At 41.2% G+C, this 19068-nt stretch overlaps 1 long non-coding RNA gene across 3 annotated transcripts in view; it reads left to right on the forward strand.

Moving 5' to 3' along the window:
* Nucleotides 1-497: 497 nt before the first annotated feature.
* LOC147912110 (uncharacterized) overlaps nt 498-19068 on the forward strand; it is a 360528-nt gene continuing 341957 nt past the window's right edge. Inside the window, exons 1-3 of one of the 3 annotated variants that reach the window (XR_015550263.1) lie at nt 2872-5377; nt 16567-16712; nt 18432-19066. This is a non-coding gene — a long non-coding RNA (uncharacterized LOC147912110). Of the gene's footprint in view, nt 5378-16566; nt 16713-18431; nt 19067-19068 lie in introns of those variants that run through there. The other 2 variants (XR_015550264.1, XR_015550265.1) reach the window with 2 other exon arrangements.

The following is a 19068-nucleotide window of genomic DNA, read 5'->3' on the forward strand; positions in this document are numbered from 1 at the left end:
TGCCCACCTAATGCATCCCTGGTGTCTGTGCCTGTGTACCTATTAGGCAAAACTATGTCAGACTCCAGTTGTCAACAAAGATAAAAGGGTGAGAGACTATTGCACACGGCGAGGTGACTTTTAATTGTGTTTGTAAAAGGACCACAGTTCCAGGAGGGCGCTCCCAGGACTACTTTTCAATGCAAATCTCCCTGTGGAGGACAAGGTCTGGCGGGCCTTAGGGTCAGACACATAACTTGAGGGGGCTGTCACTCAGGCAGGAGGGGGCGAGGTCTTGTGAGCTGTCCAATCAGAGGCGTCGCTGGGGCAGGTGGGTGGGACAAAGGAGCCGCACCACCGGGAAGTAGCTGCTCGCTCCATCCGCACTCGGGATCCCCTGTCCTCCGCCATTAAAGCCCCACGGTGCTCTGCCGTCGACTGTGTGGCGCCGTGACCTCTACCAAGTCGTAGGAAGGACGCCACGGAATCCCGGGAACTTAGAAATGGTGAGAGTTTGGCCCTGGCGTTGGGGTTTGAGAGAGGAGGGTCTGGTTGGAACCGGCCGTGGGGAGACCGGCCTCCCCGCGGTCACTCCCGCGTCTGCGGACCCGAGTCCCCTCCGGCCGCAGCGTGGGGGCCGGGCCGGCAGCCGGGACCCCGGGCGTCCTGTGGTCACTGCGCGCGGCGACTGCGGCCCCGGAGCCTCTCTGGGCAGCTCTGCGCCCGCAGCCCCGCGTGTCCCCAGATGGTGCGGTGACCACTGGGAGGGTCATCGGGGACAGTCGTGACTCGGCCTCCGGGGCTCCTGCGTGGGAGGAGCTGTGGGCTCCTCAGTGCCTCCTTTCTCCTCGGGGAACTCATTTTATTCCACATTTTCTATATATTTGAGGGAGCAGATTCTCAAATCCACGACCCTGTCCCCCAGTCTAGGTCTTCCTAGGGCTGGCACCAAATGCCTAAATTTCCACTCCCTCCCGGCATTCCCAAAGACCAATTTCCTGTGTCTGATTCACAGTGTTGGGGGAAGAGGGAGAATTTCCCTCTGCCCCTTCCCTTAAGGTTCTTATGGCTGGCCAAATAACAAGATGGGTTAGCAGGAGAAAATAATACCAAGTTTAATAACATGTATACATGGGAGAAAGCAGGGACACTGCGTTTCTCAACACAATAGCAGAAATTCTCATCTTAAATACCATCTTCACCTAAAGACAGAGGAGGATGTTGGGGGTGGGGGGAGTCAGTTACAGGAGATTACCAGTAAAGCACTTTAAATGAGAGTAAGGTTATTATGCAGATTTAAGGCCTCACCTTCCACATTGATAAGTTTCTAGAAATGAGGTCGTCCCCCTTCTTCCCAATATGGAGAGGGAGATACGTTTACTAATGGAAAGTTCGCTTATAAATGTAAATGTTTGTCTGGCAGCTCCTAGCAGGGCCATCCAGAGAATGTGGCCAGAGAGACAGAACTTCTGATAAGGTGGGCTTGTTGGTGCCTTTTCTGTTGTAGCATCTATTTTACATTACATTACAGCTGTCAGATAGAAGATCTGTTCCAGGAAGGAGTTACTATGTCAAATTCTTTAGGCAGTTAGTGGGGGAGGTCAAATGTCCTTCAGAGAAAACAATCAAGGTAAAGAGATGTATTTCAGGGTGGCCAAATCTTGATCTCCCACAACAGCATTATCAACTGTTTGTCCTCCTTTGTGGATTTGAAACAGATCCAATATTTTAATTGTTTATCATTTTCTCACAGCCAATGGATGGCTGTTTTTAAAAGATTTATTTTGTGTGTGGATATTTTACATGAGTGAAAAGCATGGAATTACGTGGTGAGAAATCCTTGTGCCCCTCCGCCCAGGATCTTTCCTGAGCGCAGACAGCCTAGGGGAAGTCCTTTGGGTGGAGTTTCCTCTTGAGAACTGTTTTGGAGGAGCTCACCTGTCAGCACTGGCCCCACCTAAGTTAGCCCTTTAAAAAATTTATTCACTTTATTTTCGTCTCAGTTTTTCAGTGAATAAACATTGGTTTAATCAATACCATTCCAAACACAATGTAAAATATTTCCAAAGAGGAAAGAGGTTGTGGGGGATCAGAATTGGCCAACCTAAAATGTATCTATTTCGCATGAGGATTATTTTGGGCTGGTTACTTGGGAAGAAGCTCTGAAAACCAAGTAGAAGTTGCCCTTTGTAAGGGACATTTACATTTGTAGGGAAATCTCCATTTGTAAAGATGTCTCCCTCTCTGGACCAGGAAGAAGGGGGGATGACCTTATCTCTAGAAACTCTTGTCAATGCAGAAGGCAAGGACTTGAATCTGCATAATAACCTTACTCTTGTTGACTGCTTATCTCTCATAACTCACTGTCCCCTGCCCCAACACCCTCCTTTGTCTTCAGCTGAGGATAGTGTTTAAGGTAATAGCCTCTGCAGTTTTGGTGAGTTGCTTCCTTTTCCGGGGTCTCTCCCATGTATACATGTTATATAGCTTTGTTGGATTTTCTCCTGTTACTCTGTCTCATGTCAATTTAATTCATAGCCCAGCCAGAAGGACCTAGAGAGTAGAAATTTATCTTTCTCCCTTACAAGGTGAATTACAGAAAAATGAATTATTCTAATATTCCTTTGCATGTATTCCATTCTTCTTTCCCTTTTTAGGCACACTTTTAGATCTCAAACTGAGTTTTTGAAACTTGATATTTACAATAAATGTTTCATGATAAACAAAAAAATGTTTATTAGCCATATTTTATTTATTTATTTATTTTTAAAGATTTTATTTATTTTATTTTATTTTTTCCCCCCAAAGCCCCAGTGGATAGTTGTATGTCGTAGCTGCACATCCTTCTAGTTGCTGTATGCGGGACTCGGCCTCAGGATGAACGGAGAAGTGGTGCCTCGATGCGCACCCGGGATCCGAACGAACCCGGGGCACCAGCATCGCAGCGCGCGCACTTAACCACCAAGCCACAGGGCCGGCCCAGCCATATTTTATTTTTAATAGTGTTGAATAACAAAAATTCAGCTGAATAATTTTTTTTTTGGTTAGGAAGACTGGCCCTGAGCTAACGTCTGTGCCAGTCTTCCTCCATGTTGTATGTAGGATGCTGCCACAGCATAGCTTGGTGAGCAGTGTGTAGGTCCACACCATGGATACAAACCTGCAAACCCCGGGCCTCCAAAGCAGAGCATGTGACATTAACCTCTATGCCACTGGGCCTGCTCCTCAACCAAGTAAATTTTAAAGATCTAATTGGCTTTATTGAGCAATCATCAGTTGGGCAGCATCCCATCTTGTAAGTAGAGAGGAGGTCCAAAGTGCTACAGAAAGGCAGGAGAAGGAAATCATAAACAGAAAAAGAAAGATTATTTCAGGCAAAGTTACCTTCCTTTAGGGACAAAAGGGTCTTATCAGGTGGATTACTTCATCTTCGATTGGAGATTGGAGAGGGCCCATGTGGCAGATTACCTCATTGGTGCTGACCAGAAAATCCTAGACTCACCAGTTAGACTACCTTCCTGGGGAAGGTTGAAGCTGCAGTTAGGTTACATAGTAAACACTGGTTTAGTCAAGTGTGCCTAGCCAAAGTGACTCTACTGGGGCCTGTTGTTTTCTTTTCCACCATGTCCCCATTTGTGATTGGACTCTTAGCTTAACTGAGTGATGTGATAAATATTGAAGGCATTAGCGCCACTCTCAGCTCCTGCTCTGAAATTCTGTTCTTGTTGTTCCTTTCAGTAGTATCCAGAGATCATGTTTTTGCTTAACCCCTGTGACATTCACAGGTCAAGGCTTCATGTTTGCAATCTTACGTCAGTCATCTCTTCATTCCTTTTCTATAATTTTATTTATTTATTTTTCCCCCAAAGCCCCAGCAGGTAGCTGTATGTCATAGTTGCACATCCTTCTAGTTGTTGTATGTGGGACGCCGCCTCAGCATGGCCGGAGAAGTGGTGCGTCGGTGCGCGCCCGGGATCCAAACCCGGGCCGCCAGCAGCGGAGTGCGCGCACTTAACCACTAAGCCACGGGGCCGGCCCTCTTCATTCCTTTTCTGATGTTCCAGTCTTAGGGAGACCATTTGCTTGCTGCTTAGCATCTCTGAACGTGCATTTGAAACTTCTGAGGGAATACAATGCACCAGAGAGTTTATTATAATTACAGTGAGCAGGGTAGTTCTGAATATCTGGAGTGCACTTTGAAGCCATGTCCCCAAGACCCAAACCAATCAAAATCAAATGAGTCAAAGAAAGATCCCATTGAAGGAGTCGCCTTTTATTTATTTATTTTTTTTGTGAGGAGGATCAGCCCTGAGCTAACATCCATGCCAATCCTCTTTTTGCTGGGGAAGACTGGCCCTGGGCTAATGTCTGTGACCATCTTCCTCCACTTTATATGGGACGCTGCCACAGCATGGCCTGACAAGCGGTGCATCGGTGCACTCCCGGGATCTGAACCCGGGCTGCCAGCAGCGGAGCGCCCGCACTTAACCACTAGGCTACGGGGCCGGCCCACAAGGAGTCACCTTTTAAAAGAATCCAAGTGGCTTGGTCAGTGATCTTATGTAATTGAGTTTCATCTTCTGCTGAAGTGTAAATTCAGGTGCAGCAGGTGGTGTTGGCCACAGCACAGACCCCTCCTTGCTCAGCTAAAAGATAATCAAGGGCCATCCTCTTACCAAGAACAACTATGGCCAGAAAGTAAGGATTTCTATTGGGCAGCTCTTGTCTTAGCAATGGATTTTGCAACATCTTCAAGATTTACTCCTAACCAGAGAAGTATGACCTTGTGAAAGGAAGTGAATCCTGAGTCCTGAATGCCTTCTGGTAGGTCCTTTCTAACTCAATGATGTAAATTCAGGAGAGTGAACCAGTGAAATGTCGTAGTTCACTTGTGAAGAAGTAGGGGCTCAGTTAGATAACCTAAGAGGCATTGCCCAGTTATGTGCCAGCCATCTAGACATTCATAGGTCTGAGGAGAATGATAACCACTACAGCCGAAGATAGCTCCTGTGAGGGCACAAACCACTCTCACTAAGGTGGCACTGTTAATGGATTCATTCACAGGAACTGTTGCATTTTCCCATTCAGGCCAGGAGTTCATTAGACATTCTCCTAGCATAAATTAAAAGGTTGGTCTAAATTCCAGAGGTTACTCTTTTTACCCGTGGCCTGGGTGATATGGATGATGGCTTTATCTTTCGAGGCCAATGCCAGACTAGGGAGAAAGAAAAGAAGTAAGGGTTTTAGGTTTAGCCAAAGTAGGAATTCTTGATCTGGTATCTTAGAAGGAAGCAGTCTACATTGATGTCAGCTACTTCTCTTCCTTGTCAATTTAATTTGGAGGTCTCCAGCATCTGTACAGGACCAGAAGCCAGGTGGAGTCTTCTTCGGCTGTGAGGTGTGTATCCAAGGTTCAAGTCCCTGAGGTTTTGCTGTCGTCTGGGTAGTGAGGAGGACCTGGTATAATTTCTTCCAAGGAGATTTAAGAGCAGTCTTTATTCTTACCAGTTGATTTTTATTATCTTAAAGTTATTAGAAATGTGTACTTGTCAAAAATCCTTTCCTTGAATCTCCTTGAAGATGAAGCATATTTGCAGGAACACTTTTGTAAAAGCATCAGAGTAAAACAACTGGCTGTAAATGACAGACTTAAAAATGCCCATGGTTAAAGATCTGATGAGAGTTCATTAAAATGGAATTTACAAGGAAAGTTGGTTATTTTTCTAACATAACTTTAAGATCACTAAAATTATGACTGCTAATATTATACCTGAACATGTCAGATTTCTGGGAATTTCAGACAGTTTCTGGAATACTTGGAGCATATGCCTGTATGGATACAACACAAAGAATGTTTACTATTACTTCTTATTTGAAAATGCTTCCCATGTAATTTAACGTATCAAGTAAGCCATATTACTTGAACATCTCCTTTTTATAAAGAGAGAGAAGAAATCCTTTGAGATGTTCTGGCACCCCCTGGAAAAATCCAAAGTCACTTGAAAGTCAAAGACTTCATTTAGAATTTGATTTTGAGAAGTTTGTCAAAAATATCAAAAGGTTTTAGATACTTTCCTAATTAGGGTCACAGATCAATATGAAACAATGCTTACTTATCTCTTTGATGAAAGTGACAATAAAAGATTTTAAAGGCAAATACAGAAGCTTCCATAGTTTTGAGCCAAATTTAGCTCTTTTAATATCCAGTGTACTGGGTTTAAGTAATCAAAGACCTGATGAAAACCACAAGGAACTTAGGTAATTATTTTGAGGAGACACAAGATCTTTGTTTTTATTTTCTAGGTAGATTACTGGAAAAGTAAAGAAACAAACTGTTTATAATCTCTGATTATCAAGAGCTAACCAATAGTTGAAGAAATGTTTGTCCTTTTAACAGAGAGAAAACCAAGTAATAATTTTGTAGCAGCTTAGTTTTGATATTGAAACTCATTTACCTAAGTAAATTTATTCCAATCTTAGCCAGCCCTGACCACACATAAAATTCATCTTTCTTTTTTATTTTTAGCAGTTTTAATTACATACATTAGAATTTTTAACCCTTCAAAAATTTTAATTTCTAACGAAAACTAAGAAGCAACAATTATGAACTATCTCTTACATTAGCATTCTGTGGATTGGCAGACATAAATGCTTTTTATAATTTCTAGAAACATGTTCTTCCTCAGAGGGAGATTTTCAGCATGGCGGAAGACATGTTTACTAATGGATCCAAATATCTTTAATTCCTCTGTAGAAGGAAGCAACAATGGATAAACTTATGTTAAGTCATTGTTTCACTATTTTTCCTTATTTGGAAATGATCTGGATATTCAGTGAATTTAACTGAACTCGTCATTTAACTTAACTCAGGAAAACTTTAAGGTTACAGGTTACCAAAAATATTTGGGGAGACTATGTAAAAAGTACACTTGGAACATTTTATCTTACTTATATCTATTTAATTTGCTTTTTGATAACAACTAAATTTAGATTACCCACAAAAACATCATTAGACATTAAAAAAAGTCAGCCATCATCCCAAACTAGTTTTTCTTGCGGACAAATTTTGTAAGAGATAACATGAATTCATTTGATGACAACTCCAGATGGAATAAATGTTGTATGTCTGCATTATATTCAATGTTGATAACTCTAAAGACATGTCTATTTTAGTTAAATCAACAAATTTAAACTAGCTGTAATACTAAATATTTTCCCATATCATGTGAACCTGAAAAGCTTTTGGGTTTGTTTCTAACATATTTTTCAGACTTTTATAAATACTAAGTGCTTGTTTGTTTAAGACAATTAAATAGAACTATTTACAAATTAACTTTAGTAATACAATCCACAGGTGGAAAAATATCACATATCTACAAAACATACAGACACATGCAGAGACCTTACACTTTTTGTTTTAAGATTTTAGCCATGAGACAGGTCCAGTAATGTAAAACACACTAGTTATTAAGAAATTGGATCTAAGTTGTTTTTCTAGAAGATAGAATAAGTTAAGATTACCTGCTCAGATGGCTAAAGCCTTTCACTAATATCTATGGAGAAATACTAAAAAGATTTTTATTTGCCCAAGTTTCAAATGACCTTTCCCCCTTTCATTTTTCTTCTGATAAGAATTACCTCCCTGAAGTTCATACTTTAACAGTTGCATCTCAGAGGCACAGGGAAGCAATGCAAGAAGGACTTTGAAATCCTAAGGCCAATAATTCATAAGCATTTTGAGAAGAACAGGGGAGGTTTGGGATTGGTAAAGGGAATTTTAACTGCCTTGAGAGCTGCATTTCTAGTTTTGCAAGGATTTGTGACATCAGGACAGTTGCTCTGAATTCTTCAAATAATTGGGTAGTAGCCTAGATGCTAAAGGACTAACACCCATCCACCTATGTTGGAATGTTTTTCTTTCTCTCTGGGTACATTTACCTTAGAGGAGGAGGCAAAATTTTTTTCTATCAGGTTCTGAATATTAGCTTGCAATTTGGCCAAGTTTCTGGTTATAAAGTTATAAAATCCTTTGGAATATCTTGTCAGGTTTCTACCGGGACAATCCAGGACAAGCAGTGAATACTTCTGGCAATATTGAACAAACTCTTGGACTCAAGAGGTATCCCAAGGAGGGTACAAAGAATATTTTCTTCAGAAGATCTAGAGTTAACTTCCAAAGAAAGCCAAAAGAAAGAAACAAGAACTTGCATATCCCAGGCAGGCAGAAAGTCAAGCAGGGTTTTAGGACATAAAACAAGGCAAGCAAGAAGGCAGTAGCTAATCCTGGGAGAGGAAGGATCAATAACTAACTGGTCTGGATTTGGGAAAGAAAGGACAACATGAAATTTTATTTCCCTCTCTCGAGCTGGCTCTGGTAAGAATTCTCACCCAAATCTGGCATTTGCCAGTTCTCCCAGGATTCCATCTGCAGGATCCAAGTTGGGTTTAAAGTAGTGGGTGTAGCTGTGATATCTATCAGAATTTGGCAAGGTTTTTCAGTAATTTTAATTGTAGTTTCACTTGGCTGTTTAAGGGAATAATGTAGTAGTTCACTAGAAAAACCCTCAGAGTCCTGTCAACCTTGAGAAGGACCTATATGAGGGCCCACTTTTTTTTTTTTTTTTTTTAATATTTTGTTTATTGCAGTAACATTGGTTTATAACATTGTATAAATTTCAGGTGTACATCATTATATTTCTATTTCTGCATAGAGTACATCATGTTCTCATGTTCACCACCCAAACACTAATTACAACCCATCACCACACACATGTGCCAAATTATCCTTTTCACCCTCCTCCCTCCCCACTTCCCCTCTGGTAACCATCAGTCCAATCTCTGTCTCTATGTGTTTATTTGTGGTGGTTATTATCTACTACTTAATGAGTGAGGTCATATGGTATTTGACTTTCTCCCTCTGACTTATTTCACTTTGCAAAATACCCTCAGTGTCCATCCATGTTGTCACAAATGGCTGGATTTCATCATTTCTTATGGGTGAGTAGTATTCCATTGTGTATACATACCACATTCTTCCTTATCCATTTGTCCCTTGATGGGCACTTAGGTTGCTTACAAGTCTTGGCTATTGTGAATAACACTGCAGTGAACACAGGGGTGCATGTATCTTTACACATTGGTGTTTTCAAGTTCTTTGGGTAAATACCCAACAGTGGAAAAGCTGGATCATATGGTAGTTCTATCCTTAATTTTTTGAGGAATCTCCATACTGTTTTCCATAGTGGCTGCACCAGTTTGCACTCCCACCAGCAGTGTATGAGTTCCCTTCTCTCCACATCCTCTCCAACACATGTTGTTTCCTGTCTTGTTAATTATAGCCATTCTTTTTCTTATTATTATTTTAATTTTTTGTTGCAGTAACATTGGTTTATAACATTGTATAAAGTTCAGGTGTACATCATTTTACTTCTATTTCTGCATAGATTACATCATGTTCACCACCCAAATACTAATTACAACCCATCACCACACACATGTGCCAAATTATCCCTTTTGCCCTCCTCCCTCCCCCTTCCCCTCTGGTAACCACCAATCCAATCTCTGTCTCTATGTGTTTGTTTATTGTTGTTATTATCTACTGCTTAATGAAGGAAATCATACGGTGTTTGATCTTCTCCCTCTGACTTATTTCACTTTGCATAATACCCTCAATGTCCATCCATGTTGTCACAAATGGCTGGATTTCATCGTTTCTTATGGCTGAGTAGTATTCCATTGTGTATATATACCACATCTTCTTTATCCATTCGTCCCTTGATGGGCACTTAGGTTGCTTCCAAGTCTTGGCTATTGTGAATAACGCTGCAATGAACACAAGGGTGCATGTATCTTTACACATTGGTGTTTTCAAGTGCTTTGGATAAATACCCAGCAGTGGAATAGCTGGATCATATGGTAGTTCTATCCTTGATTTTTTGAGGAATCTCCATACTGTTTTCCATAGTGGCTGCACCAGTTTGCACTCCCACCAGCAGTGTATGAGAGTTCCCTTCTCTCCACGTCCTCTCCAACACATGTTGTTTCCTGTCTTGTTAATTATAGCCATTCTGACGGGTGTGAGGTGATATCTCATTGTAGTTTTGATTTGCATTTCCCTGATAGTTAATGATGTTGAACATCTTTTCATGTGCCTATTGGCCATCTGTATATCTTCTTTGGAGAAATGTCTGTTCAGGGTGCCCATTTTTTAATTGGGTTGTTAGTTTTTTTGTTTTTGAGATGCACCAGTTCTTTATATATTTTGGAGATTAACCCCTTATCAGATATATGGTTTGCAAATATCTTCTTCCACTTGTTAGGTTGTCTTTTCATTTTGTTGATGGTTTCCTTTGCTGTGCAGAAGCTTTTAGTTAGATGTAGTCCCATTTGTTTCTTTTTTCTATTGTTTCTCTTTTTTTTTTTTCTTTTTTTTTGTGAGGAAGATCAGCCCTGAGCTAACTTCCAATGCTGACCCTCCTCTTTTTTGCTGAGGAAGATTGGCCCTGGGCTAACATCTGTGCCCATCTTCCTCTAGTTTATATGGGACACCGCCACAGCATGGCGTGACAAGCAGTGCATCAGTGCACGCCCGGGATCCGAACCTGCGAAACCCGGGCCACCGAAGCGGAGCACATGCACTTAACCACTTGCGCCACCAGGCCGGCCCCTCTGTTGTTTCTCTTGCCTGGTCTGACATGGTGCTTGAAAATATGTTGCTAAGACCGATGTCGAAGAGCGTACTGCCTATGTTTTCTTCTAGAAGTTTCATAGTTTCAGGTCTTACATTCAAGTCTTTAATCCATTTTGAGTTAATTTTTGTGTATGGTCTAAGGTAAGGGTCTACTTTCATTTTTTTGCATGTGGCTGTCCAGTTTTCCCAACACCATTTGTTGAAGAGACTTTCTTTTCTCCGCTGTATGTTCTTGGCTCCTTTGTCAAAGATTAGCTATCAATAGATGTGTGGGTTTACTTCTGGGCTTTCGATTCTATTCCATTGATCTGTGTGTCTGTTTGTATGCCAGTACCATGCTGTTTTGGTTACTATAGCTTTGTAGTAAATTTTGAAATCAGGGAGTGTGATACTTCCAGCTTTGTTCTTTTTTCTCAGGATTCCTTTAACTACTTGGCGTCTTTTGTTTTTCCATCTAAATTTTAGGATTCTTTGTTCTATTTCTGTGAAAAATGTTGTTGGACCTTTGATAGGGATTGCATTGATTCTATAGATTGCTTTAGGAAGTATGGACATCTTAACTATGTTAATTCTTCCAATCCAAGAGCACGGAATATCTTTCCATTTCTTTGTGTCTTCTTCAATTTCTTTCAGCAATGTTTTATAGTTTTCGGTGTACAGCTCTTTCACTTCTTTGGTTAAGTATATTCCTAGGTATTTTATTCTTTTTGTTGCAATTGTAAATGGGATTGTATTTTTAATTTCTCTTTCTGCTATTTCATTGTTAGTGTATAGAAATGCAACTGATTTTTGTATGTTGATTTTGTATTCTGCAACTTTACTGTATTCATTTATTACTTCTAAAAGTTTTTTGGTGGATTCTTTAGGGTTTTCTATATATAAAATCATGTCTTTAGCAAATAGTGAGAGTTTCACTTCTTCCTTTCCAATTTAGATCCCTTTTATTTCTTTTTCTTGCCTGATTACTCTGGCTAGGACTTCCAGTACTATGTTAAATAGGACTGGTGAGAGTGGGCATCCTTGTCTGGTTCCTGTTCTTTGAGAGATAGCTTTCAGTTTTTCACCATTGAAGATGATATTAGCTGAGGGTTTGTCATATATGGCCTTTATTATGTTGAGGTACTTTAGTTCTGTACCCATTTTATTCAGAGTTTTTATCATAAATGGATGCTGTATCTTGTCAAATGCTTTCTCTGCATCTATTGAGATGATCATGTGATTTTTATTCTTCATTTTATTAATGTGGTGTATCACGTTGATTGATTTGCGAATGTTGAACCATCCCTGCATACCTGGAGTAAGTCCCACTTGATCATGGTGTATAATCTTTTTAACATATTGTTGTATGCGATTTGCTAGTATTTTGTTGAGGATTTTTGTATCGATGTTCATCAGTGATATTGGCCTGTAATTTTGTTTTTTTGTGTTGTCCTTGTCTGGTTTTGGTATCAGGGTAATGTCAGCTTCGTAGAATGAGTTAGGGAGCTTCCCCCCCCTCAATTTTTGGAAGAGTTTGAGAAGGATAGGTATTAAGTCTTTGAATGTTTGGTAGAATTCACCAGGGAAGCCGTCTGGTCCTGGACTTTTATTTTTGGGGAGGTTTGTGATTACTGTTTCGATCTCCTTATGGTGATTGGTCTATTCAAATTCTCTATTTCGGGCCGGCCCCGTGGCTTAGTGGTTAAGTGAGCGCACTCCACTGCTGGCGACCCGGGTTCGGATCCCGGGCTCGCACCGACGTGCTGCTTCTCCGGCCATGCTGAGGCCGCGTCCCACATACAGCAACTAGAAGGATGTGCAGCTATGACACACAACTATCTACTGGGGCTTTGGGGGGAAAAGATAAATAAAAATAAAATCTTTAAAAAAAAAAAAAAAAAACAAATTCTCTATTTCTTCTTGATCCAGTTTTGGAAGGTTGTATGATTCTAAGAATTTATCCATTTCTTCCAGCTTGTCGAATTTGTTGCCATATAGCTTTTCATAGTATTCTCTTATAATGTTTTGTATTTCTGAGGTGTCTGTTGTAATTTCTCCTCTTTCATTTCTGATTTCACTTATTTGAGCCTTTTCTCTTTTTCTTGGTGAGTCTAGCTAAAGGTTTGTCAATTTTGTTCCTCTTTTCAAAGAACCAACTCTTGGTTTTATTAATTTTTTCTATTGTGTTTTTAATCTCTATTTCATTTCTTTCTTTTCTTTTTTTTTTTAAATTTATTTGTTTTCCCCCCAAAGCCCCAGCAGATAGTTGTATGTCATAGCTGCACATCCTTCTAGTTGCTGCACGTGGGACGTGGCCCCAGCATGGCCAGAGAAGTGGTGCCTCAGCTCATGCCCAGGATCCGAACCCCGGCCGCCAGCAGCGCAGCACACGCACTCAACCACTAAGCCACGGGGCCGGCCCTATTTCATTTATTTCTGCTCTGATTTTTATTATTTCCCTTCTTCTACTGATTTTGGGCTTTGTTTGTTGTTCTTTTTCCAGTTCCTTTAGTTGCATTGTTAGATTGTTTATTTGAGATTTTTCTTGTTTGTTGAGATAGGCCTGTATTGCTATAAACTTCCCTCTTAGAACCACTTTCGCTGTATCCCATAAATTCTGGCATGTCGTATTTTCATTTTCATTTGTCTTCAGGTATTTTTTGATTTTTCTTTTGATTTCTTCTTTGACCCGTCGTTGCTCAGTAGCATTTTGTTTAGTCTCCACGTATTTGTGGCTTTTATGATTTTCTTCCTATAGTTGATTTCTAGTTTCATACCCTTGTGGTCAGAAAAGATGCTTGGTATTATTTCAGTCTTCTTAAATTTATGTAGACTAGTTTAGTGGCCTAATATGTGATCAGTCGTGGAGAATGTTCCATGTGCATTTGAAAAGAACGTGTATTCTTTAGTTTTTGGATGGAATGCTCTATATATCTACTATGTCCATCTGTTCTAGTGTGTCATTTAAGGCCAATGTTTCTTTATTGATCTTCTGTTTGGATGATCTATCTGTTGGTATAAGTGGAATGTTAGAGTCCCCTACTATTATTGTGTTACTGTCTATTTCTCTTTTTATGTCTTTCAATAATTGCTTTATATATTTAGGTGCTCCTAAATTGGGTGTGTAGGTATTTACAAGTGTTATATCCTGTTGTTGGATTGTTCTCTTCTTTGTCTCTTTTTACAGTTTTTGTTTTAAAGTCTATTTTGTCTGATATAAGTATTGCTACCCCAGCTTTCTTTTCATTGCCATTTGCATGGAGTATCTTTTTCCATCCCTTCACTTTCAGTTTGTGAGTGTCTTTAGGTCTGAAATGTTTCTCTTGATTGCAGCATATATATGGGTCTTGTTGTTTTACCCCATCAGCCACCCTATGCCTTTTAATTGGAGCATTTAGTCCGTTGACATTTAAAGTAGCTATTGAGGGGCCGGCCCCGTGGCTTAGCGGTTAAGTGCGTGCGCTCCGATGCAGGCTGCCCGGGTTCAGATCCCGGGCGTGCACAGATGCACTGCTTCTCCGGCCATGCTGAGGCTGCGTCTCACATACAACAACTAGAAGAATGTGCAACTATGACATACAACTATCGCCTGGGGCTTTAGGGGAAAAATAAATAAATAAAAAATTAAAAAAAAAAATAAAGTAGCTATTGATAAGTATGTACTTACTGCCATTTTTTAACTTTTTTTTTTCACAGTGTTTTAGTTGTCCTTCCCTGTTTCTTTCTCCTTCTATACAAAATTGATGGTCTCTTTAGTTTGACCTCTGTCTGAAATATCTACTCTTTAACACCTCTCATCACTCACTTTATGTTTTTGATATTATATCTAACCTCTTTTTTGTGCATTTGTATCCATTACCCTCTTATCATGGAAACAGATAATTTTTCCTATTAGTCGTCTTCTCTTTTCCCCATAAATCAGTCCCTTTAACATTTCTTGTAGCACTGGTTTCTTGGTGACAAACTCCTTTAATTTTTGCTTGCCTGGGAAACTTCTTCTAGCCTGTAAGGTTTCTGCTGAGAAGTCAGCTGATAGCCTTATGGGGTTTCCTTTGTATGTAACTTGTCTTTCTCTTGCGGCTTTTAGGATTCTCTCTTTAATTCTGGACATTTTGATTATAATGTGTCTTGGTGTGGGCCTTTTTGGGTTTATCTTGTTTGGTGCTCTCTGTGATTCCTGTACCTGGATGTCTGTTTCCTTCCTTAGGTTAGGGAAGTTTTCATCTATTATTTCTTGAAATAGATTCTCTGCTACTTTGTCTTGCTCTTCTCCTTCCAGGACATCTATCACATGGATGTTAGTGCACTTGATGTTGTCCCAGAGGTCCCTTAGACTGTCCTCACTGTTGTTAATTCTTTTTTCTTTTACCTGTTCAACTTGGGTAATTTCTTCTGGTCTTTCGTCCAGCTCACAGATCTATTCTTCTGTATCCTCTACTCTGCTTTTGAGTCCCTCTAGTGAATTTTTTATTTCCAGTATTGTATTCTTCATTTCTGATTGGTTCTTTTTTATATCTTCCATTTCTTTGTTGACATTCTCACTGAGTTCATCTGTTGTTATCCCCAGATCAGTGAGCATCCTTAACACTCTTTGTTTGAACTCTCTGTCGGGTAGGTTGTTCATTTTTGTTTCACTTAGTTCCTTTTCTGGGGTTTCATCCTGTTCCCTTACTTGGAATGTATTCCTTTGCCTCCTCATTTTCCTCTTTTCCTGTGCTTGTGTCTATGTATTAGGTATGTCAGCTACATCTCCCGCTCTTGGATAGGTCACCTTATATAAGCGATGCCTTAGGAGTCCTGCTGTGTGCTTCCCTCAGTTCTCAATGTTCCAGGGGTGACCCCTATGTGGGCTATGTGTGTCCTTCTGTTGTGGCCTGTTTGCTCTCCCTGTAGGCACCCAGGGAGGCCGAGTTATGCTCCTAGCCAGCTGTTGTAATGCTCAGCTGCTAGTAGTTGTTGTGGGCCCTTCAGTCTCTTTATCGGGTGTGGACAGCCCTGGCACAGTTGGCTGCAAGTTCTAATACCACATTTGTGTTTCAGAATTTATTTTAAGTGGCTAGGCCCTCAGCGTGGCAGGTTGTTAGGCTCAGGGGCTTACCAAAGGTATAAGCCTCCAGCCTTTAGGTCTCTTGTCAGCTCTCTGAGGATTGCAGCTGGGTGGGGCTGCAAATGGCCCCACACACTCCACCACTGCCCCACGCTCTCCACCCGCTCCTTGTGCACGCCCTGCCCCACTGAAGTGGGATCAGCCGCCAGGCTGCAGAGAATCCAGTCACCAATCTGTGCAGGCCCACAAGTTGCCTGAGGTCTTGTTGTTGGGTGGGGCCAGTCCCTAAGGTGGGTTGCCTGCCCTGGCTGAGCTGGATTAAATCAGTGCTCTAGTGGGCGTGGCAGACCCTGGGGTAGCAGGCCCCCAGGAGAACTCCAATGGCGTCTGTGTCAGCACACCCACACCAGGCCACAACAATGGCTTCTGCCAATGTCCCAGTCCCTGTAGAGGTCTCACCTTGCACTGCGATGCACTCAGCGCCTATCAAGTGAGTCTCTTTTCACCAACGCACTGTGCACCTTTCTTTCTGGTGATTTTAGGTTGCTTTTCTGAAATGGGTGTGTTTGAGCATGGGCCCTTCAAGAGCCGGTTTTAATTTCTTAGTTAACCAGCTTTTCTGTGGGTACTCCCTAATGTTGTAGTAGCAGTAGTCAGATATTATGCCACTCGTCTCGATTGTGCTGGGTCAACAAAATGCCCACAGTGGGAGCGCTCCCCGCCTCAGGGCCCCGCTCCTCCAGGGAGGGCTGCAGACCTTTGGGCTGCTCCCGGCAGCTGTGAGGCGCTGCGGCTTGTGAAGGCAGTGTTTTTTTCTCCAGAAGGGAGTTTCTGCCTCTTCCACCTCAATTAGGATTGTTCTTTGTTGCAGGAGTTCCTCTTATCCAGTTTTCAGTTCTCTCTCAGGGCTGATCTTTCCACGAGTAGTTGTAAATTGACTGTGTCCGTGGGAGGAGGTGAGTTCCAAGTCTGCCTACGCCACCATCTTGACTTCTCCTGGAGGGCCCACCTTTGAAGGTAGATATGGGGGTGACTGTGAGGCCATTAACTCAGTGAAATTTTGTTTATTGTCTTATTTAAGGTATGTCATATCTTTAATTTATCATTAACTTTTTCGAATGAAACTTTCAGTGACAGTATTTTTGAAATTATGAAGATTTTGTTTTTAAGTGCATTTCTTAAATGATCTTATCTAATAGGAATGTTCCTCATTTAAGCCATTTTTATTTCCCTAAATTCTGGCAGCAGTTTGGTAGGACCCTTGGCTGTAAATGGAGCTTCACCAACATTTCTTTCCAGCCTTTACTAGCTGCAAATGGGGTGCAACTCACACTTCTATCCAGCCTTGTTTTGCAGCCCCCAGTCTGAGAGTTACCAAGCCAACCTCTCAGGACACAAGAAATCTTAGTAAGATTTTGCCATTTTTGTGGATATTTGTAGCTTCCATGGCGACAGTTCTTAGATATAAAATAAGTAGATGTGCAGGAAGGTGGCACACTTTACTATTTAGATTGTAAGGATTCTGTTACTTTTAAGGATTCTATTACTTTGAGCCTCTCAGAACCAAACTAATACCTGAAATGTTTGTACCACTTGATTGGAGATTGTGTGATGTTTCACAGTGTACCTCATTGCAAGGAAGTTTTCTTGAGGTTGGCAGGTGACCTAGTGTCGATCTAACCTAATGCATGACCAACCTATCCTAACATGGGAGCTTTTGAGTGAGGTGGCAAGATCTCTAACATTCTTTAAATGCTCACCGGTGCCTACCAATGTTTGAAGGTTTTGGTCTCTGAGATCCTGTTTAGCAGTCTCCTTTTTTTACATAAAGCAAGAAAAACAAACGTGCACTTCAACATTCCAGCAGTAACCAAAAGATGTTACTGTGGACTGGCCAAGAAGAGGCCCTATGCACACCATATGCAATTCCCAACATGGAACCTGGGAGTGGGGAAAAGATTGAACCAGCAGACCTCAACAAATAGGGACCGGGGACTAATGCCAAAAAGATGGGAAACTGCAGCTGTCACCAGGAGTTCCCAGTATGGTATCTGGGGACAGAACCAAGAACTGGGGCTTCCGCTCAAATGGGGAATTGTGGTCTGAACTACCAGCAGTTCCCAACATGAAACTAGTGATTCCAGACAAATGGAGAACTGACTGGGAATTCAATTAGATGGAAAGGTTTTGGCAAGACAGTGGAGCTCAGAATCTTGACAGAATTTTTCCATGGCCCTAAGAAATGGTGAGAAAGATAGAGAACACAAAAGGGGTTCATGAGTACCTCGCCTGTGTTTCTCATTGTCCCCAAATGCTTTCAGAAATTTGTTTTGGATCCTGTTGCTGCCACCAAATCTGTGACAAAACAAAGATTCAACTGAGTAGATTTTAAAGATCTAATCAGCTTTATTGAGCAATTCATCAATTGAGCAGCATCCCATCTAACAAGTAGAGAAGAGATCCAAAGGACTACAGAAAGGGAAGGCTCTTAAAGGCAAGAGAAGGAAGTCTTAAACAGAAAAAAGGATTACTTTAGGGAGGTTATCTCACTTTCAGGACAAAAAGGTCTTATTAGTGGGATAACCTTTTCTTCCTTTGTGAGATGGAGAGGGCCCACATGGCAGGTTACCTTATTGACGCTGACCAGAAAAATCCCACAATGACTAGTTGAGACTACATTCTTTTTTTTTTTTTTTTTTTTAAAGAAAGATTTTATTTATTTATTTTTCCCCAAAGCCCCAGTAGATAGTTGTGTGTCATAGCTGCACATCCTTCTAGTTGCTGTATGTGGGATGCGGCCTCAGCATGGCCGGAGAAGCAGCGCGTCGGTGCGAGCCCGGGATCCGAACCCGGGTCGCCAGCAGTGGAGCGCGCTCACTTAACCACCAAGCCACGGGGCCGGCCCAAGACTACATTCTTGAGGAAGGTTAAAACTGGTTAAGTATTAAGGTCAGGTTAGGTATTAAGCCCTGGTTTGCTGATGTGGGAGTAGCACAAGTGACTCCATTCGGTGCCTGTGGTTTTCTTTTAACAATAGTGTATAATCAAATGACTAATGTGTTTCTAGTGGGAAGTGACATCTGTGTTAACCATCTAAACAATAATTTTTTGAAGTGTACAATACATTTTTTAAAACCATAAAAAAATTAATATTCTCAATTCTGTGTCTCTATAAAATGAAAAGTGATATTACAGTCTGCAGTGCCATTGTATATCAGTCGGGAGAGGGTTTTCTGATATGGGCTGTGTATTAAATGCACTAGGGTCATATAATAATATGAGGAGCTCCACTGACATGCTCCCCAGTTAAACAGGTGGGAATTATTATTATTATTATTTTTTTAAAGATTTTATTTATTTATTTTTTCCCCCC

This window comes from Ceratotherium simum, chromosome 39 (assembly GCF_057802395.1).
Source record: "Ceratotherium simum simum isolate JZ-2026a chromosome 39, ASM5780239v1, whole genome shotgun sequence".
NCBI lineage: Eukaryota > Metazoa > Chordata > Mammalia > Perissodactyla > Rhinocerotidae > Ceratotherium > Ceratotherium simum.